The sequence below is a fragment of the Salvelinus namaycush genome, chromosome 9 (assembly GCF_016432855.1).
Source record: "Salvelinus namaycush isolate Seneca chromosome 9, SaNama_1.0, whole genome shotgun sequence".
Classification (NCBI taxonomy): Eukaryota; Metazoa; Chordata; class Actinopteri; order Salmoniformes; family Salmonidae; genus Salvelinus; species Salvelinus namaycush.
The window spans coordinates 15895557-15917098 of record NC_052315.1 but is presented as its reverse complement, the minus strand read 5'-3'; positions in this window follow the sequence as shown (position 1 = coordinate 15917098).

Below are 21542 nucleotides of genomic sequence, written 5' to 3'. Positions count from 1 at the left end.
CGCTCGCTCACCTGATGTACCATGCCAAGTGTGTATAATACTGACGTTAATGGGAGAGGGAAGGGGTTTTAAGGTGTGGTCTTTACTCCCAAATGTCACTTAAATATAGCTTCCAAATGAAGAGAGACAATGATACATAAAGTAATCTGAGAAAAAAAATGCAACTTTATGGACAACGGTGGATGGTTCTTAAAATAACCTTTGTGGTAGGGGGCTCTTAAAAGAGCAGTTTCACTCCACGGCATACTGCCATGGGACTTCACCTGCTGGCGATGAGAAGTAGGTGGTCAGCTTCTCCCTCACCTGGAGTGCCTGTCTGGGGGCGTTGTTGGCACCTGCCCTGGTAACATCAGGTAGGTGACCATTTGGCGTGCCCATCTCCATCCGGAGCGGCTCCTGGAATGACCTCCGCAGGTAGTTATAGAGAACACATGTGGCCTTCACGCAGGCATCAACATTTGAGGGGCTGAGACCAAGCACTCTCCAATACATTCTCCACCGGGCTGCCAGAATCCCAAAGGCGCATTCAACAACTAACCTTGCCCTGGACAATCGTTTGTTAAAGATCCTTACAGGCTTTGGCAATGGCAGCTGGCGTCCAGCATAGGGCCTCATGAGGTTGGGTCTTAAAGGGAAGGCCTCGTCGCCGACGAAGATGTGGGGAACAGGTCCCAGGTTTTCAGCTCCAGGGAGTGATGAAGGTGGTGGAATCTCCAGGGTGCCATCCTGAAGTTCCTGGCCGAAGGCAGAGTCCCGGAGGGTCCCGCAATCACTTCCCTTGCCGTCAGCACCAACATCGACAACACGGAAACAGTAGATAGCATCTACTACAGCCAAGAGTACATCTGAATATGTACCCTTGTAGTTGTAGAATTGCGAACCTGAGCACGGTGGAGTCTGGATTATTACATGTTTCCCGTCAATGGAGCCAAGACAGTTGGGGAAATTCTACCTCTCCAGGAACTCGGCAGCGATGGCCCTCCAGTCTTCCTCCTTGGGGACAGGCATGTATTCACCAACCAGACAGTCCCAAATGGCTTGTGCCTCAGAGGGGACAATGCCTGCCACCGTGGACCGTCCAACTCGGAAGCTGAATCCAATGGTCCTGTAGGAGTCCCCTGTTGCCAAGAATCTAAAATATAATTCAAAATAATTATCAATATTGCGTATAACTTGAATTCCACCCACATATTATATCTACTCATATATCTACCTCATTACAGTTTATTATGCTCTACTAATTATATTGTAATACTCATCAACCATCATTAACAATGCCCTGAAACACTACAATTCAGTCTATGACTATATCAATAAACTGTAGCCCAGGCCAACTCTACTCTTAGAAAGAATGGTACTATCTACTTAAAAGGATTCTCCGGCTGTCCCCATAGGATATCCCTTTTTGGTTCCAGGTAGTACCCCGTTTGGTTCCATGTAGAACCCTATTGGGTTCCATGTATAACATTTTCCCCAAAGGGTTATACCTGGAACCAAAAAAGGTTATGCTATGGGGAAAGCAGAAGGACACTTTGGAACCTTTTTCTCTAAGAGTGTATGTGAGTCCAATAAGAATGTAATGAATGACTGTAACTGTCTTGAACAACAATGGGTCCTGGAGAAGACTAGCCTACCTTCATCAGGGCAGAAGGCACCTCAACTTTATTTTCATTTGGTAACATTGCATAATTAAAAAAGGATTATAAACCAACTTTGAGAAAAGTTATAGTCCTAATGAACATTCTGTAAAAGTACATCTGATATCAAATAGGGACTATTAACTAGACAACTAGACAGCCCTTTAGCTAGTTAGTTGTAGCCACTGCAGCAATTTTGGAATGGCAGTGTCAGCCAATCAGCTCCTTTGTTGTTCAATGCTATGTGCCATTCTATTATATTATTTAGCATGAGGTCGAAAAGGAGTTTTCCAGGAAAACTAGAAGTATTTAAATACTGATGGAGCAGTGTAGATAAAGGTACAATTTGGAGTACAGTGGCCAACCGAGTCTCTAACTATGTATGCTATGTACAAATAAGTACAATGTTTTTATGTACTAATAGCACAAACTCAATAGCATCGAACTCAATAACACCCAGTGGCATATTCCATCCCTGCATTGAGACATGTTTTCTAACCCATTTCTCACGCTGGTGTAACAGGGTTGAAATAGACATCATTGGTTGTATGAATTTGGCCATAATTAAGCAGCCAGGTCATGTATATATATATGTATAGTTGTGGAGCCACCTGCTGTATTATTTGTGTAACTGTATCTGTGCATATATGTGCGCATGATCACGCAGGATCCAGCAAAAGAGTTGTTAAACTTTGGAGGTATGTATCGTGATCGATGCTGCACCCGGTGTTTTCACTTTAAAAATTATATCTAATGTATGTTAGGCTGAAAATGATATTGTTTTATAATCACTTTCGATGTTGACATGGTATGTGATAGAGTTACAGAGTTGTGTCCTGTATTTGCAATTTTATGGACATTTACAAAGTTAGCATGTTGCTGTATGCTATAGGCTAGCTAGCATCCGTCCTGTACTTTCCTTGCTAATGAGGTTAGTCACCTTGTGAAGTGTACATTTATTTTTATTTAATGTCACTCAGATTTGGACTGATTTTCAGTTGCTCTGATGTTTACACATTTTGTGTGTGTGTGTGTGTGTGTCTGCCTGAAGGTATGTGCTCCCAAACTGTTATGGAACAATGTTATGTTGCTCTACACGTGCTGTGTTATGGCCACCATATAGAGCCATTATAAGTTGAGTGCCTATCTGTAGTCATGTTGTTATAGATGTAATGATGGATATTGTAAATATGCATTTAGCTGTTCTACAATTATTATAAAAATTTGTTAAACTTTTATGGATTTTTTCTTTGATGATTTCATGATGGATTTGCAGTTGTTCTAAAGTTTACACGTGTGTGTGTGTGTGTGTGTCTGCAGAATAAACCGTGAAGGAGAACAGCACTGTCCTTTGTCATCCAAGCAAATGAGAACCGTTACACTGGCTCCACAGTGTCTTAATGTAACCATGATTGCGTTCTGACCCCAGTGCAGCTCGTAGGGTCAGTATCTTCTAGCAAATGTAGGTGCAGGAGCTCCATAGTATTTTTGAACTAATATTCAATAAGAGGTGCAGGAGCTTAAGCAGAACAACATTTGAGGTGCCGGTATTCAGCTCCAGTGATTCAACTCCCAAGTCAAGCACTGTCATGTTTAGGCTACTTATAGTTGTTTTACTTAACTTTTACTTAACTTTTATTGGCAACACTTATTCTCGGCTGGTATGTCAGAAATGCAGAGTGTTGGGCAGGAATTCAGGGGAGGAGGCAGCCTGTACCCTCTGTTTCCTTGGCCATTTGTGCAGCACCGTTGGGGCCTTTCTCTCCAGTCAGCTGGCTCTTCTGGTGACAAGACAACAATCTATGATGTACACAAATATATATGCAACAATTTCAAATATTTTACTGAGTTACAGTTCATATAAGGAAATCAGTCAATTTAAATAAATTCATTAGGTCCTAATCTATAGATTTCACATGACTGGGAATATAGATATGTATCTGTTGGTCACATATGCCTTAAAAAAAAGGCAATGGTGTGGATTAGAAAACCAGTCAGTTTCTGGTGTGACCACCGTTTGCCTCATGCAACATCTCCTTCGCATAGAGTTGATCAAGCTGTTGATTGTGGCCTGTGGAATGTTGTCCCACTCCTCTTCAATGGCTGTGCGAAGTTGCTGGATATGGGCGGGAACTGGAACACTGTCGTACACGTCAGTCCAGAGAATCCCAAACATGCTCAATGTGTGACATGTCTGGTGAGTATGCAGGCCATGGAAGAACTGGGACATTTTCAGCTTCCAGGAATTGTGTACAGATCCTTTTGACATGGGGCCGTGCATTATCATGCTGAAACATGAGGTGATGGCGGCAGATGAATGGCCTCAAGATCAATGGGCCTCAAGATCTTGTCACAGTATCTCTGTGCATTCAAATTGCCATAGATAAGATGCAATTGTGTTCATTGACTGTAGCTTATGCCTGCCCATACCATAACCCCACCGCCACCATGGGGCACTCTGTTCGCAACGTTGACATCAGCAAACCGCTCGCCCACACTACGCCATACACGTGGTCTGCGGTTGTGAGGCCAGTTGGACATAGTGCCAAATTCTCTAAAATGACTTTGGAGGCGGCTTCTGGTAGAGAAATTAACATTAAATTCTCTGGCAACAGCTCTGTTGGACATTCTTGCAGTCAGCATGCCAATTGCACACTCCCTCAAAACTTGAGACATTTGTAGCATTGTGTGACAACTGCACATTTTAGAGTGGCCTTTTATTGTCCCCAGCATAAGATGCACCTGTGTAGCGATCATGCTTTTTAATCAGCTTCTTGCCACACCTGTCAGGTGGATGAATTATCTTGGCAAATGAGAAATGCTTACTTTCCTTCTACACATTTCTCAATTATCCCTTTTTTGGCAGAGCTGCTCACAGTCACCCTTTAAGCAGAGCATGTTCGTTGTATCCGGTCCTACAATCTGTTATCAACACAAACAATACGCTTGCACTGTGTGTATAGGAAAAACAATAAAGAAAAGTTTGATCTATAAAGCCAATAAATGCAAAAGAAATGAGGCTGAAGAGAGGTCCTTGTGAAATACTTTTTTTCAATGTTTCAATGGATAACATTCAGTTAGCAGAACTGCAATTCTCAACCCTCACCCCTTTACCTTCTCCAGATAATAGACTGAGGATGATGAAGAGGAAAAGGAGGCAGAACCTCATGGCTGTTTCTCTGCTGTTGGTGGAGGGAGCTACCTGACATCCAGGACCAGCCCAGGGCCTGTAGACAGGCCTCTAACTGGGAGGATAATGGGAGAAGAACTTCTCACAGACCTCCTCCATTTAAGTGGGAGATTCTCTTGTGAAATCACCTCCACACACTAGTACCCTGTTTTCAGTGGCTAACTGACTGCTATGCTGTGTCCTTGGGCAGGACAGCACTGATGTCCTGGGTTATGTTATTGGTTTGCTCTGGACCTCCCAAGTTCTTTGCTTTCTCTAGAGCAGTAAGTGACATCCCATTGTAGTTCACTTCCGTTCATGTCTGAGTTGCCGTACTTGGATGTATTGTCACAACAGTCCCTCAAAGTCAAGTGTTATGTAGTGAAAACCTGCAATAGAACATTACATAATAATGCTCTTAGCACTTGAACCTCTTCATCTTTTAACGTATACGCCTCGACCATATTGCTGTACGACACTCAGTATGAGTTTGTACTGAGAGCCATGCCATGGCTACTGGCATCAACGTTCTGTGCAACCCTGGATCTTGCTGTATCCTTCTCCAGCTTATGAATATGTAGCCTTGTCCCCAGCCTCGAGAGAGCTAGCTGGTGGGCGAGATTGAATGAATATGTGAATATAGCTTCTAATTGAATTGAACACTAACCGTGTTGTCATTACTGTCTTGACTCTGTGGTCAGATTGTGTTCCTGTCCTGGTGCAGGAAGAGTACCACTCAGTAGCAGCCTGGAAGGGGTTCTCCAGACACAGTCTCCTGGGGGCTTCTCTCCCCCACTCAGCACAACCCCAGAGGGAAGACTAAGAAAAACACACAGTAAGCCCAGAGTCCTGCCTGGGTTAAGGAGATGGACTCAATGCCTGGCAGTGTTGTTTATGTCATTTTATAGAAAGTATTGTAATGAAAGAGCAAATAAAGATCTTTAAGATAGAGAATGAAAGACTAAATGGTAGATGTTTGAGAACTCCTTTTTAAGTTGCTCTTTCATTCCTGTCCTGGCTTTGCCTTATACAGTATTTGATAATCATCTTTACACACAGCTCTCTTTCCTCATGTGCATTGGGCTTGGATGGCACTCCTCTCTGTGTTCCCTCCAATAACACAAATCTCAACAAGATGGCTGATATGGGATATTACATGGATGTCAACATTCAACCAGTGTGAAATGTGAGGGTAAAAACGTCTTTAGAATGTTTCAGGTGTGTCTGAAGGAGGTGACTCTGTCCAGGGAAGCAGGTGTGTCAGAGAGATCCCCCTCAGGAGGACCGTGAGAATGGACGAACCATGCACCTTAGAAATGTTCTCTGACTCCTCATCCCTCAACTCTGATGTGGAGGTCAGGTTCCAACGGATCCTTACATCTTCCTCACATTCTTTATTAACAACCTTCATATTGTGTAAAATCATCTTCTACAGTAAGATTTGGCCCAATATGGTTCAGTTATTCTGAGTTTAGTATGTGATGGTAAAAAAATGTGAACTGTTAAACCATTTTCTGCCACAAGATGGTGATAGTATGTGAAGGATGGTTGAAAACGTGTTGCTTTGGATTCATCTACACATCAGGGAAACCTATTATTTTCAGTCTTAACACATTGTAGGCCCTGCCTATTACCAAGTAAGGAAGGTCAAATCAAGACCTTTACCCATAAGGTATTCTGAAGTGCTTTGCTTGCTAACTAAGTATGTTTATTTAACGTTACTTCTTTATGCTCAGGCCTTTCCATGTCGACTGATTATTATATTGCAGTGAAAGTCCACTCAAGGGCCGTTTCATATGAATTCGATCACTTTCTGACTGCACCCCTTTTGATTTGAACGAAACCTTCCATACATGTTTGCCCATGGTAGGAGTGGTCAGAAAAGTGACCTTTTGGACGTGAATGCCAAAACATTCAGGAGATAGAGGTGCTCAAAGTTGACACATTTTGCATACCTACCATTAGACGTCTGTGTCTTCATCACTGAAAAATATAATTCAAATTAAATCGAACTTTATTTGTCACATGCACCGAATACAACAAGTGTAGACCTTACCGTGAAATTCTTACTTACAAGCCCTTAACCAACAGTGCAGTTCAAGAAGAGTTAAGAAAATATTTACCAAATAAACTAAAGTAAAAAATTATAAAAAGTAACACAGTAACATAACGATAACGAGGCTATATACAAGGGGTACCGGTACCGAGTCAGTGTGCGGGGTACAGGTTAGAGGTAATTTGTACATGTAGGTGGGGATGAAGTGACTATGCATGGATAATAAACAGCGAGTAGGTGCAGTGTACAAAACAAATGGGGGGGGGGGTCAATGTAATAGTTTTTAATGTTAAAGGTATAAAAAAAATGCAGATTCTTTTAGATCAAACTTAACCGTCTATCTAAACGTGTAAAGTCAGATTTGTCTCATTTTCGCATAGGTTGTAAATTAGACACTGATTTATCTGAAGTTCCAGGCATAAGCAGGTAGCTTAGGGCACCCGGCCCCAAACTCAGTCGGGGTCTCAACTAACTATTGAGAGTAAGAATAGTAGGATACACCAGATGCAATTTCTGGAATTGGTTGTGCATCAGCAGTTTTTCTCTAATATCAGTCATTGATAGTCACTCTAACAATTGATAGATTGGTAGTTATTGTAGCCAGCTATCTAAACTTGTAGTAATCATGGCCGAATACCGACAGAGCACGCTGGGGCCCTGACCTCCGGGGGGCCCCGATTGATTATATTAGTCATTTTCACTCAGATATTGTATTAACATGGCGTACAGTGCCTTCAGAAAGTATTCACATCCCTTGACTTTTTCCAAATTTAGTTGTGTTACAGCCTGAATTTAATTAAATTAATTTAGATGTTGTGTCACTGGCCTATACACAATACCCCATAATGTTGTTCAACATTTTTACAAATTAATACAAAATGAAAAGATGAAATGTCTTGAGTCAATAAGTAATCAACCCCTTTGTTATGGCAAGCCTAAATAAGTTCAGGGGTAAACATTTGCTTAACAAGTCACATAAGTTGCATGGACTCACTCTGTGTGCAATAATAGTGTTTAACACGATTTTTGAATGACCTCATCTCTGTACCCTTCACACACAATTATCTGTAAGGTCCCTCAGTCGAGCAGTGAAGTCCCTTGTCATCGGAAAGGACTAGGAAGTTCTTTAGGATGAAAATAAACTGAAAACAGCTAAGGACAGGCAAAATCCTAGAGCAAAACCTGGTTCAATCTGCTTTCCAACAGACACTGGGAGGAAAAATCACCTTCCAGCAGGACATTAACCTAAAACACAAGGTCAAATATACACTGGAATTGCTTACCAAGAGGACATTGAATGTTCTTGAGTGGCCTAGTTACAGTTTTGATTTAAATTGGCTTGAAAAGCTATAGCAAGACTTGAAAATGGCTGTCTGGCATTGATCAACAACCAACTTGACAGAGCTTGAAGAATTTTTAACGGAATAATGTGCAAATTTTGTACAATCCAGGTGTGCAACATACCCAGAAAGATTCACAGTTGTAATCGCTGCCGAAGGCGATACATCTCCTTCACATAGAGTTGATCAGGCTGTTGATTGTGGTCTGTGGAATGTTGTCCCACTCCTCTTCAATGGCTGTGCAAAGTTTCTGGATATTGGCGGGAACTGGAATACGCTGTCGTACAAGTTGATCCAGAGCATCCCAAAGCATGCTCAATGAGTGACATGTCTGGTGAGTATGCAGGCCGTGGAAGAACTGGGACATTTTCAACTTCCAGGAATTGTGTACAGATCCTTGCTACATGGGGCTGTGCATTTTCATGCTAAAACATGAGGTGATGGCGGCGGATGAATGGCACGACAATGGACCTCAGAATCTCGTCACGGTATCACTGTGCATTCAAATGGATTTCACATGACTGGGAATACAGATAAGTATCTGTTGGTCACAGATACCTTAAAAAAAATGGGCCTCACAATGGGCCTCAGGATCTCATCACGGTATTTTTGTGCATTCAAATTGCTATAGATAAAATGCAATTGTGTTCGTTGTCCGTAGCTTATGCCTCCCCATACCATAACCCCACCGCCACCATGGGGCATTCTGTTCACAATGTTGACATCAGCAAAGATCTCACCCACGCGACGCCATACACGTGGTCTGCGGTTAGACGTACTGCCAAATTCTCTAAAACAGTGTTGGAGGCTGCTTAGTTTCTCTACCATAAACTGCCTCCAATGTTGGTATAGAGAATTTGGCAGTGCGTCCAACCGGCCTCACAACCGTAGACCACGTGTAACCACGCCAGCCCAGGACCTCCACATCAGGCTTCTTCAGCTGCGGGATCATCTGAGAACAGCCACCCGAACAGCTGATGAAACTGGGTTTGCACAACCAAAGAAGTTCTGCACTGTCTCAGGGAAGCTCATGTGCTCATCATTCTCACCAGGGTCTTGACCTGACTGTAGTTTGGCGTTGTTACGTTCCCCAGTTTCTGTGTTGTGGGTTTGTATGAATGTGTATGTATTTCAGGAAATGGCTTCCAGGATTCCCCCAAGCAGCTGATTGGTCGGCCCCATTACAGATTGGAGCTGACCCCGTGATAGAGAGAGAGCGTCTTTGATGTTCTGTGTTGGTTGTTGCTCAGACAGTTTTTGTAAAGTATTTTGTAGCCGGTCCTGCGGAGGTATGTTTATGTTAAAAGGACTGTTTTGATTATTGAAATTGTTCGTATTATTCTGTTTTTGTTCCCAGGGGGGAAGGGGAAGGCATCTTGGGAGTGCTTAGGCCTGCGGGCATACATATACCCGTAGTATGTGTCCCGCCCTGACCTTAGTTCCTTGTTTATGTCTCTATTTTGGTTTGGTCAGGGCGTGAGTTGGGGTGGGCATTCTATGTTTTGTTCTATGTTTTGTATTTCTAGGTGTTTGGCCTGGTATGGTTCCCAATCAGAGGCAGCTGTCAATCGTTGTCTCTGATTGACAACCATACTTAGGTAGCCTGTTCCCACCTGTGTTTGTGGGTAGTTGTTTCCTGTTGTGTGTCTGCACCAGCCAGAACTGTTTCGGTCGTTATTCTTTGTTATTTCAGTGTTAATTTAATAAATATGGACACGTTCCACGCTGCACCATGGTCCTCTCCTTCCAACAGCCGTTACAGAACTACCCACCACCAACGGACCAACCAGCGTGGAAGAATGGACTCCTGGACATGGGAGGAAATCTTGGACGGCAAGGGACCATGGGCACAGCCGGGAGAGTATCGCTGTCCTAAAGAGGAGCTGGAGGCAGCCAAAGCAGAGCGGTGACGCTACGAGGAGTTGGCTCGAGGAAGAGTGCACGAGAGGCAGCCCCAGAATTCTTTTTTTGGGGGGGGCACACGGGGAGATTGGCGGAGTCAGGTAGGAGACCTGAGCCAACTCCCCGTGCTTACCGGGTGGAGCGTCGTGCTGGTCAGGCACCGTGTTATGCGGTGGAGCGCACGGTGTCTCCAGTGCACGTTCACAGCCCGGTACGTTACATCGCAGCTCCTCACATCGGCCGGGCGAGAGTGGGCATCGAGCCAGGACGGAGTGTGCCAGCCCTGCTCTCCAGGCCTCCAGTGCGTCTCCTCGGCCCGGGTTATTCTGCGCCAGCTCTGTGCACTGTGTCTCCAGTGCGTCTGCACAGCCCAGTGCGTCTGCACAGCCCAGTGCGTCTTGTGCCTGCGCCCCGTACGTGCAGGGCCAAAGTCACCATACAGCCAGGAAGGGTTGTGCAGGCTCTTTGCTTGAGACCTCCAGTGCGCCTCCACGGCCCAGTGTATCCGGTGCCTTGGCCAATGACAAGGCCTCCTGCATGTCTCCCCAGCCTGGTAAGTCCTGTGCCTGTGTTAAGCCCTAACCCTCCTGCATGTCTCCCCAGCCTGGTGAGTCCTGTGCCTGCTCCCAGAGCCAGGCCTCCTGTGTGTCTCTCCATTCCAGTGATGATCCATGGCACGAAGCCTCCAGTGATGATCCATGGCACGAAGCCTCCAGTGATGATCCATGGCACGAAGCCTCCAGTGATGATCCATGGCACGAAGCCTCCAGTGATGATCCATGGCACGAAGCCTCCAGTGATGATCCATGGCACGAAGCCTCCAGTGATGATCCATGGCACGAAGCCTCCAGTGATGATCCATGCCACAAAGCCTCCAGTGGTGATCCATGCCACAAAGCCTCCAGTGATGATCCATGGCACGAAGCCTCCAGTGATGATCCATGCCACAAAGCCTCCAGTGGTGATCCATGCCACAAAGCCTCCAGTGATGATCCATGGCAAGAAGCCTCCAGTGATGATCCATGGCACGAAGCCTCCAGTGATGATCCATGGCACGAAGCCTCCAGTGATGATCCATGGCACGAAGCCTCCAGTGATGATCCATGGCACGAAGCCTCCAGTGATGATCCATGGCACGAAGCCTCCAGTGATGATCCATGGCACGAAGCCTCCAGTGATGATCCATGGCACGAAGCCTCCAGTGATGATCCATGGCACGAAGCCTCCAGTGAGGAGTTCTAGTCCGGAGCCTCCAGCTTCGCCCTCCTGTCCGGAGCAGCCAGAGTCTCCCTCCTGTCCGGAGCAGCCAGAGTCTCCCTCCTGTCCGGAGCAGCCAGAGTCTCCCTCCTGTCCGGAGCAGCCAGAGTCTCCCTCCTGTCCGGAGCAGCCAGAGTCTCCCTCCTGTCCGGAGCAGCCAGAGTCTCCCTCCTGTCCGGAGCAGCCAGAGTCTCCCTCCTGTCCGGAGCTGGTAGAGTCGCCCTCCTGTCTGGGGCCCGCTGCTAGGGTCCCCAGTCCGGGGTCGGTGGCGAGGGTCCCTGCTCTAGAGGCGCCACCTAAGTGGGCCAAGCCAGAGGTGGAGCGGGGTCTACGTCCCGCACCAGAGCCGCCACCGCGGTGAAATGCCCACCCAGACCCTCCCCTATAGGTTCAGGTCTTGCGGCCGGAGTCCGCACCTTTGGGGGGGGGGGGGGGGGGGGGGGGAGGTACTGTCACGTCCTGACCTTAGTTCCTTGTTTATGTCTCTATTTTGGTTTGGTCAGGGCGTGAGTTGGGGTGGGCATTCTATGTTTTGTATTTCTAGGTGTTTGGCCTGGTATGGTTCCCAATCAGAGGCAGCTGTCAATCGTTGTCTCTGATTGAGAACCATACTTATGTAGCCTGTTCCCACCTGTGTTTGTGGGTAGTTGTTTCCTGTTGTGTGTTTGCACCAGCCAGAACTGTTTCGGTCGTTATTCTTTGTTATTTTTGTTATTTCAGTGTTCATTTAATAAATATGGACACGTACCACGCTGCACCTTGGTCCTCTCCTTCCAACAGCCGTTACAGTATGTACTCTGTCTATGCACACTAGGTAAGATCTGGGTGGACCATCCCCTGCATTTCGGTTAGTGCGCCAGGTGGTGCTAGTTAGGTAAGTAAGGTAGGAGAGGGGGCTCTTTAACTTTAACTTTCTTTGCTTTGGTTCCGTCCAGCCCCTTTTTCTCAAAATGACCGTGTGAAGGAATAAATTCCCTGTTAATGGTAAAATTCTCTGTCTCAGTCATCCTTACCCGCACCTACAGTCACATAACTCTTTCACTCCACAGGGAGTTGAGTGTAGCAGGGTGTTGTGTTCCCTCCAAGAGGTGTGTGTAACAGGCGTCATAACTGACTTCAGTGGGCAAATGATGGCCATTGGCACACTGAGGAAGTGTGCTCTTCACGGCTGAATCCCGGTTTCAACTGTACCAGGCAGTCGTGTATGGCATTGTGTGGACGAGCAGTTTGCTGATGTCAATGTTGTTAACAGATTGCCCCATGTTGGCAGTGGGGTTATGGTATGGGCAAGCATAAGCTACGGACAATGAACACAATTGCATTTTATCTATGACAATTTGAATGTACAGAGATACATGATATTGCACGACCCCATGTTGCAAGGATCTGTACACAATTGCTGGGAGCTGAAAATGTCCCAGTTCTTCCATGGCCTGCAAATAAATGCTCTGAATTACTATTTTTATTTGGAATTTAGGATAAATGTTGTCAGTAGTTCATAGAATAAAACTCAATTTTTAATTTTACCCAAGCACATACCTATAAACAGTAAAACCAGAGAAACTGATAATTTTGCAGTGGTCTCTTAATTTTTTCCAGAGCTGTTTATATATATTTTAAACGTCAAGAGGAGGGCCTTTAAATGTTTTGCCGCAAGGTGGGAGGGTCCCACAACCATATATCGCTTAGGAACCACAAAATGCTGGAGCCGGCCCTGGGAGTTTGTGTTGTGCCAGACACAGCATACTCTTCAATACAGGGTGTCATTTCAATCATAGAAACATAATTCATAGAATGGACTTGCAATTTAGCTGGTACACCATTGACATTTTTTAAATTGAATTTACATTTTTACTTCCAATTAAACCAGAAATATGGCTGCTGGTCCACCCACAGTCGAATGTCAACTTTAATGGGAATGTCTATTCTAGTATCTATATTTCTATGATTTCAATAGGTTTCCTATTAAACATTTTCTGATGTGTGAATCTTTAACCATCTTTATGGTACCATTTGAAAGTTGAAGTTGAATTGGATTCACATTTTAGTACATTTATCAGCCAAAACATGACGTCCACCCTGTATTCAAGAGCATGCGTAGTGTCAACCGATGGTGGGCACAACAAACATCTCTGTAAAATAGGTTCTAAGCTTCAACATACTGTATATGAACATGAAAAAAAGTGTATGCGTTTTTAGATATTGACATTAAAGGTAAAAATCTGTTTTTAAGAAATGTATGAAATAGTTTAATCAACCCTAGTTTGACAAAGCTTTCAAATTATATCAAACTCAACCGTTTCTCTTTTTCAGTGATGAAGACGGATGTCTAATGGTATGGTATGCAAAGTGGATACATTTTGAGCACCTCTATCTTGTGAATGTTTTGGCATTCAGGTCAAAAAAGTCACTTTCTGATCACTTCTACCACATTCAAACATGTATGAAAGGGGTGCTGTCAGAAAGGGATTGAAATCATGTGGAACGACTCATAAGCAACCTGTCAACCTCATAATTAGGAGAAGAGTTTAGAATTGTTAGGGTGGTGATTGTGCGACGTCTTTAGTGCCTTGTGGAAAATACATTTTCTATTGGCACCCTTTTGTCCCTCACATCTTTAGAATAATGGAGCTCTCTGTGGCTCCGCTGAAAGCAGAGTCATGGAGGATGTAATTTAATCTGAAACAATTGCAAATGGTGTGAGTGAAAACAATTGGAACTTTATACTATTCACCAAACAGGAAAAAGCTAATGATGTGAACCTCCCCTGGCTAAGTGTGTCAAAGAGCAGTAGGGCCCAAACAGGGGTTCAGAACATATTGTAGTTAACATGGCTTTTAATTGAGTCATTGTCATTTTGTCAGCAGTGGCATGAAAGAATTTGAGTTTTTTTCATCCAATTACTTAACATTTCAAATGTTATTCTTTCCCTCTGGTTAGAATTTACCAAGGTCTGACAAAGGTCAGACGTCCAATTACTTGGTAATATGGCGGGGGAACGACTCCCGCTCAGTTCCGTCTACACAGATTGCATAATCTTCAATCACTAACACTGACAAATCATCTATAAATGGGGATGGGCTGGCAGCCTGCCAAATGTGTTCCTATAGGTCTGAGAAGTGCTATTCTTATTGCAGTGCCTCTACCTACACTACCGTTCAACAGTTTAGGGTCACTTAGAAATGTCCTTGTTTTCCTTGAAAACATACATGAAATGAGTTGCAAAATGAAGAGGAAATATAGTCAAGAAGTTGACAAGGTTATAAATAATGATTTTTAATTGAAATAATAATTGTCCTTCAAACTTTTCTTTTGTCAAAGAATCCTCCATTTGCAGCAATTACAGCCTTGCAGACTTTTGGCATTCTAGTTGTCAATTTGTTGAGGTAATCTGAAGATATTTCACCCCATGCTTCCTGAAGCACCTCCCACAAGTTGGATTGGCTTGATGGGCACTTCTTACGTACCATACGATCAAGCTGCTCCCACAACAGCTCAATAGGGTTGAGATCCAGTGACTGTGCTGGCCACTCCATTATAGACAGAATACCAGTTGACTGCTTCTTCCCTAAATAGTTATTACATAGTTTGGAGCTGTGCTGTGGGTCATTGTCCTGTTGTAGGAACGCCGTCCACAAGGTATGGCATGGTGTTGCAAAATGGAGTGATAGGCTTCCTTCTTCATTATCCCTTTTACCCTGTATAAATCTCCCACTTAACTGACACCAAAGCACCCCCAGACCATCACATTGTCTCCACAATACTTGACAGATGGCGTCAAGCACTCCTCCAGCATCTTTTCATTTTTTCTGCATCTCATGAATGACGTTCTTTGTGATCCGAACACCTCAAACTTAGATTAGTCTGTCCATAACACTTTTCTCCAATCTTCCTCTGTCCAGTGTCTGTGTTCTTTTGCCCATCTTAATCTTTTATTTTTATTGGACAGTCTGAGATAGGGCTTTTTCTATGCAACTCTGCCTAGAAGGCCAGCATCCCGGAGTCGCCTCTTCACTGTTGACATTGAGACTGATGTTTTGCGGGTACTATTTAATGAAGTTGCCAGTTGAGGACTTGTGAGATGTCTGTTTCTCAAACTAGACACTCTAATGTACTTGTCCTCTTGCTCAGTTGTGCACTGGGGCCTCCCACTCCTCTTTCTATTCAGGTTAGAGACAGTTTGCGCTGTTCTGTGAAGGGAGTGGTACACAGCGTTGTACGAGATCTTCAGTTTCTTGGCAATTTATCGCATGGAATAGCCTTCATTTCTCAGAACAAGAATAGACTGACAAGTTTCAGAAGAAACGGATTTATTTCTGGCCATTTTGAGCCTGTAATCGAACCCACAAATGCTGATGCTCCAGATACTCAACTAGTCTAAATAAGGCCAGTTTTATTGCTTCTTTAATCAGAACAACAGTTTTCAGCTGTGCTAACATAATTGCAAAAGGGTTTTCTAATCATCAATTAGCCTTTTAAAATTATGAATCTGGATTAGCTAACACAATGTGCCATTGGAACACAGGAGTGATGGTTCCTGATAATGGGCCTCTGTACGCCTATGTAGATATTCCATAAAAAATCTGCAGTCTCCAATAGTCATTTACAACATTAACAATGTCTACACTGTATTTCTGATCAATTTTATGTTATTTTAATGGACAAAATTTTTGCTTTTCTTTCAAAAACAAGAAAATGTACAGTTTAATTTACAGATATCGGAAGTTTACATACACCTTAGCCAAATACATTTAAACTCAGTTTTTCACAATTCCTGTAATTTAACACTAGTAAAAATTCCCTGTCTTAGGTCAGTTAGAATCACCACTTAATTTTAATAATGAGTAATGTCAGAATAATAGTAGAGTGAATGATTTATTTCAGCTCTTATTTCTTTCATCACATTCCCAGTGGGTCAGAAATGTACAAACACTCAATTAGTATTTGGTAGCATTGCCTTTAAATTGTTTAACTTGGGTCAAACATTTCGGGTAGCCTTCCACAAGCTTCCCACAATAAGTTGGGTGAATTTTGGCTCATTCCTCCTGACAGAGCTTGTGTAAATGAGTCAGGTTGTAGGCCTCCTTGCTCGCACACACTTTTTCAGTTCTGCCCACACATTTTCTATAGGATTGAGGTCAGGGCTTTGTGATGGCCACTCCAATACCTTGACTTTGTTGTCCTTAAGCCATTTTGCCACAACTTTGGAAGTATGCTTGGGGTCATTGTCCATTTGGAAGACCCATTTGCAACCAAGCTTTAACTTCCTGACTGATGTCTTGAGATGTTGATTCAATATAGCCACATCATTTTCTCCTCATGATGCCATCTATTTTGTGAAGTGCACCAGTCCCTCCTGCAGCAAAGCACCCCCACAACATGATGCTGCCACCCCCGTGCTTCACGGTTGGGATGGTGTTCTTCGGGTTGCAAGCCTCCCCCTTTTTCCTCCAAACATAACGATGGTCATTATTGCCAAACAGTTCTATTTTTGTTTCATCAGACCAGAGGACATTTCTCCAAAAGGTACGATCTTTGTCCCCATGTGCAGTTGCAAACCGTAGTCTGGCTTTTTTATGGTGGTTTTGGAGCATTGGCTTCTTCCTTGCTGAGCGGCCTTTCAGGTTAAGTCGATATAGGACTCGTTTTTCTGTGGATATAGATACTTTTGTACCTGTTTCCTCCAGCATCTTCACAAGGTCCTTTGCTGTTGTTCTGGGATTGATTTGCACTTTTCGCACCAAAGTATGTTCATCTCTAGGAGACAGAACGCGTGTCCTTCCTGAGCAGTATGACGGCTGCATGGTCCCATGGTGTTTATACTTGCGTACTATTGTTTGTACAGATGAACATGGTACTTTCAGGCGTTTGGAAAATGCTCCCAAGGATGAACCATACTTGTGGAGGTCTACCATTTATTTTCTGAGGTCTTGGCTGATTTCTTTAGATTTTCCCATGATGTCAAGCAAAGAAGCACTAAGTTTGAAGTTTGGCTTTGAAATACATCCACACGTACACCTCCAATTGACTCAAATTATGTCAATTAGTCTATCAAAAGCTTATAAAGCCATGACATAATTTTCTGGAATTTCCCAAGCTGTATAAAGGCACAGTCAACTTAGTGTATGTAAACTTCTGACCCACTGGAATTGTAATACAGTAAATTATAAGTGAAATAATCTGTCTGTAAACAATTGTTGGACAAATTACTTGTGTCATGCACAAAGTAGATGTCCTAACTAACTTGCCAAAACTGTAGTTTGTTAACAAGAAATTTGTGGAGTGGTTGAAAAACGAGTTTTAATGAGTCCAACCTAAGTGTATGTAAACTTCCGACTTCAACTGTAAGTGACCCCAAACTTTGGAACGGTAGTGTACCTTTATATTTTATAATACTAAATTCTAGGCTAGGCCATAGAGCTGTAAAGTTGTTTGATCTTATTTGGAGAACAAATGGGCTAAGGATTTAAAGCATTTTGTTTTACAACTGAATGATATTAAAATAATTTGCATAAATCATGAAGTTAACTGAAATAATTTAGGTCGTTTTGCATTTCACTAATTGCTCTTGCATTGAAATCCCATGAGGAAATAAGGCCTTTTGCAATTTGCCGGCTGCATAATCTCACCACAGGACTCTGGCTCTGTTTCTTCGTACTCTAAAAACAACCCCAGCCACAAGAAAGCTGTTTGGAATTTGCTTTGTATTGTGTTTCTCATTTCTGCTGAGTGCTCGTTCTAGCGGGGTAGGGGTGAGGCGGAGGGGTTGAATTGTTCAAGATTTGCATTGTGGCCCGATTTGTTCTGCTGTTAAAGATCTTTGATTAAAGACTGAGGCAGGGCCAGTCTGCCTCGGAAGCAAGCAAAATGGTTGCCTAGTCTATAGGGGATTCGTCACTTGGCTCTGATATTTTGGGAGCTGTTTACAGTCTCCTGTGTGATGCCTGCTGGTCAGGGGCTTGGCTCAACATGTTGTACACTGATCTCCAAGGGCTGAGGAGTTGATTGGTTGAACATGTGACATCATTGAGTTTCACAGTTTGCAGGTTGAAGTGAAAAAATTAACATTGTTGTGTTTTTATTGCAGTGTAGAATATTTCCCTAGAGAACAAGAACACAATCATGTGATTAAGATGTAGACATAAACAACATGTCATTCATAGTGAATATGCATAATTGATAAACAGTATCTCTGCCCTATAACAAAACAACAGTCTTCTTTCCAGTGGGATTTTGAAAAAGCAAATGCACAGTGGAGAAAACTGCCAAAAGAGCAAGAGAAAGTGTATCAGTTTCCCCTGCAAGAATGACCAAAGAACCGAAGGCCAAAACCCACTGGTGTCTTTTTCTGTGGCATCATTGGACAGACTATAAAGAGCATATCAAGCAGAGTGGTGACTGGAGTGGTATGATCATTTCAAACACTGGTGAATGACCTGGTAATAGTTCCTCATTATATCACATTGTGTCAGATCTGTGTTTTGGATTGTGACTATATAAGGTAATAAAAGTGCAAAAAATGTATCTGTCATCAAACTTTGTGTTTTTATTGTCATGTCTCATGCTTTCATTGGGTGTCATTTAAGTTATTGGTTTGCCATCATAAGTGTCCTGTGGAGTTTACATAACAATTTAGACACTGATCCAGCAGTTTGTTGTTTCATGAAATATTGAATGACTTGGTTAAATGGCTCATAGACACATTATATGGCCATGTATCTGTCTTGTTATTCTCTTTGTCAGTGTGTCGACTACAAATGCTGTTAACGCTCCTCAGATGCTCAGGTGGCCTTGCAGACAGCTTGCCTGTTATGGGTTTGCACCGCTCATTAAACGGATGACACCCAAACTCCTTATCAGCCTGGCTTTTGCATGGGCTGCACTAACTAACAAGACCCATTAGGGATGTGTCACCGTAGACCTCCCCTTATAAAACAGTGTCACTCCCTGGCTGCCTCGCAAGGTCAAGGGTTCACTTCCTGTATTTTACTAGTAAGGCCGGGTTATCAGGGCTGAACTGGAAAAGGCCCAGCAAACCTGATAAGGGCCAGACTAGACGGAATGGCCTCCTCCGTCCTTCCCAGTAGCTCCCACTCCCCTGCCTGTCTGGTCCGTTTCTCGAACTGGCGGCTGGGTAGTACAGTGCCAGAGTCACAGACTTGTTTTAACTGATGGGCATTCAAGTGACTTTCCTGGGTTCTGATAATAGGACAATACATAGATTAGAGCAAAGTTGTGAAGCACATTTTTCTCCACTCCATTACATTTCCTTTGGTGAAATGTCTGCTGAAGACATTGGTCTTTGATAAGAACGAGGGCTAGCCAAGCAATTGCTGATAAACAGTAGGCATTTGCCATTAATTTAAAACCTCTTGACTACATCAACATGAATTCTCGTGACAATGAATGGCAGTGTCCTCATGACATTTTCTTTTATATTGCACATCTATAAAGGCTTATTACCATATTTGTCTCAAGCTCCTTTGACATGCTGAAAACAGAGACAGCACAGCACACATACAGAGTACATGCAGGTCCTGAAGCCCTGTCACTGCCAGTGCCTTGTGTTCTGATATGTGTGTGTTCTGATGTAGTCTGAATGCTGAGCTGGCATTGCCCAGCCTCTGGGCTGTGAGGTGCCAGGGCCTGAGGTTGATCATTTTCCCTTCTGAGACTAGGGAACATTAAAACGAACTGTCCTTCCATATAAATAGTTGGAATTCTGTTTGCACAACTGACTGGGAGCAAGGATTAGAACATCTGAAGCAGCAGTCCTGAATGGGCTTTCTTGTTTTTCTTTAGGATTGGTGAGTACGTCATTGGTCGCTCGCTCTGAAGGAAGAGAGACGTGGGATGTATTATAGCCTGTATGAGTTTTTGCTCGTCATATGCTATGAGACTGTTCTCGGTAGTTTCAATAGATCTCATAATGTTCTGCCATCCAAAGTAAAATACAAGAAATTGCCTTGTTCAAGCAATTAAGCTATATTGTCTGGTCTTGAATGTATCCATGTTATTTATACAATAATATTTCATGCAAGAGGAACACACCTAGTCAGATGGAATCATGAATGGAAAACACCCTTCCATGCTGTGGGTATGCATGCCGACGTACAAGCATGTATGACATGTAGATTGTAATGTTTAAATACAACAAATGTGACCCCAGCGAGGTGAATGAAGATATTGTGATGATAATATAAGGCAGAAATATGTCCGCTATTTGACCACGGAGTTTATAATCGCGTATGTTCTTTCGTGATCTCATATCCTGTGCCTCACGCCCTCACTTCCTCTTGGTAAGTGAGGAAGTTTCAGGCAGTTAATTCGACGCCTCATTCGTTGTTTCACTGAGCTGTCAACATTTAATTGTGAGGCGACTACATTCGATATAAAATATATATAGCCAGCTAGCTAGCTATACTTCTCTGCAACAACGTTTTTCTTTTTGAAAACAGCTGCTCTCGTCTTACTATGACTCTCAGGTGATCGTCAAAGAGTCCAGGTGGTTCTGGTAAGTGTCTTTATTTAATTTGAGCTCTCCACATTACCCCATGTGTTGGAGATTGCTTGCTTGCTAGCGAGCTAAAAGGCTGCGTTTAAACAGGCAGTCCAATTCTGATATTTTTCCACTAATTGTTCTTTTGACCAATTACATTCACATCAGCTCTTTTTCAGATCTGATCTGTTTAGTCTAAAGACAAATTAGTGAGAAAAAAATTCTGAATTGGGCTGCCTGTCTAAACGCAGCCTAAGAAAGCTAACGTTAGCAACTAGCCACAGTGTCAGTCATGCTCAGCCATACCATAGTAGTGTAGCCAGTTCTTGTGTATCACGAAATGGGGATTCCTCCAGTCCGTTTGGTGTCTCTCCTGTGTTTCACATTGACAGCTAAACTAGAACGAGCGTCTTAAGCTAGTTATTCACCGAGCTCATTTAATTTCTATGAGCGAGCTAGCTTTGTTACTCTGTCATATTGGTCCCCCTCTCCCTATTATCTGAGAACATTAGCTAGTTAAGGTTACTTGGTTAGCTAGCGAGAAAATGTTTTAGCTGCTATTGTATGCAGTTCATCACTGCGTTGTCTGTCTAAAGTCACTAAGATGACTAACATTAAATAACACAAGTATTTGCTTTTGTTACTTACTAGGTAGGTAGTGCATGGGTGCCTAACTTTGTCT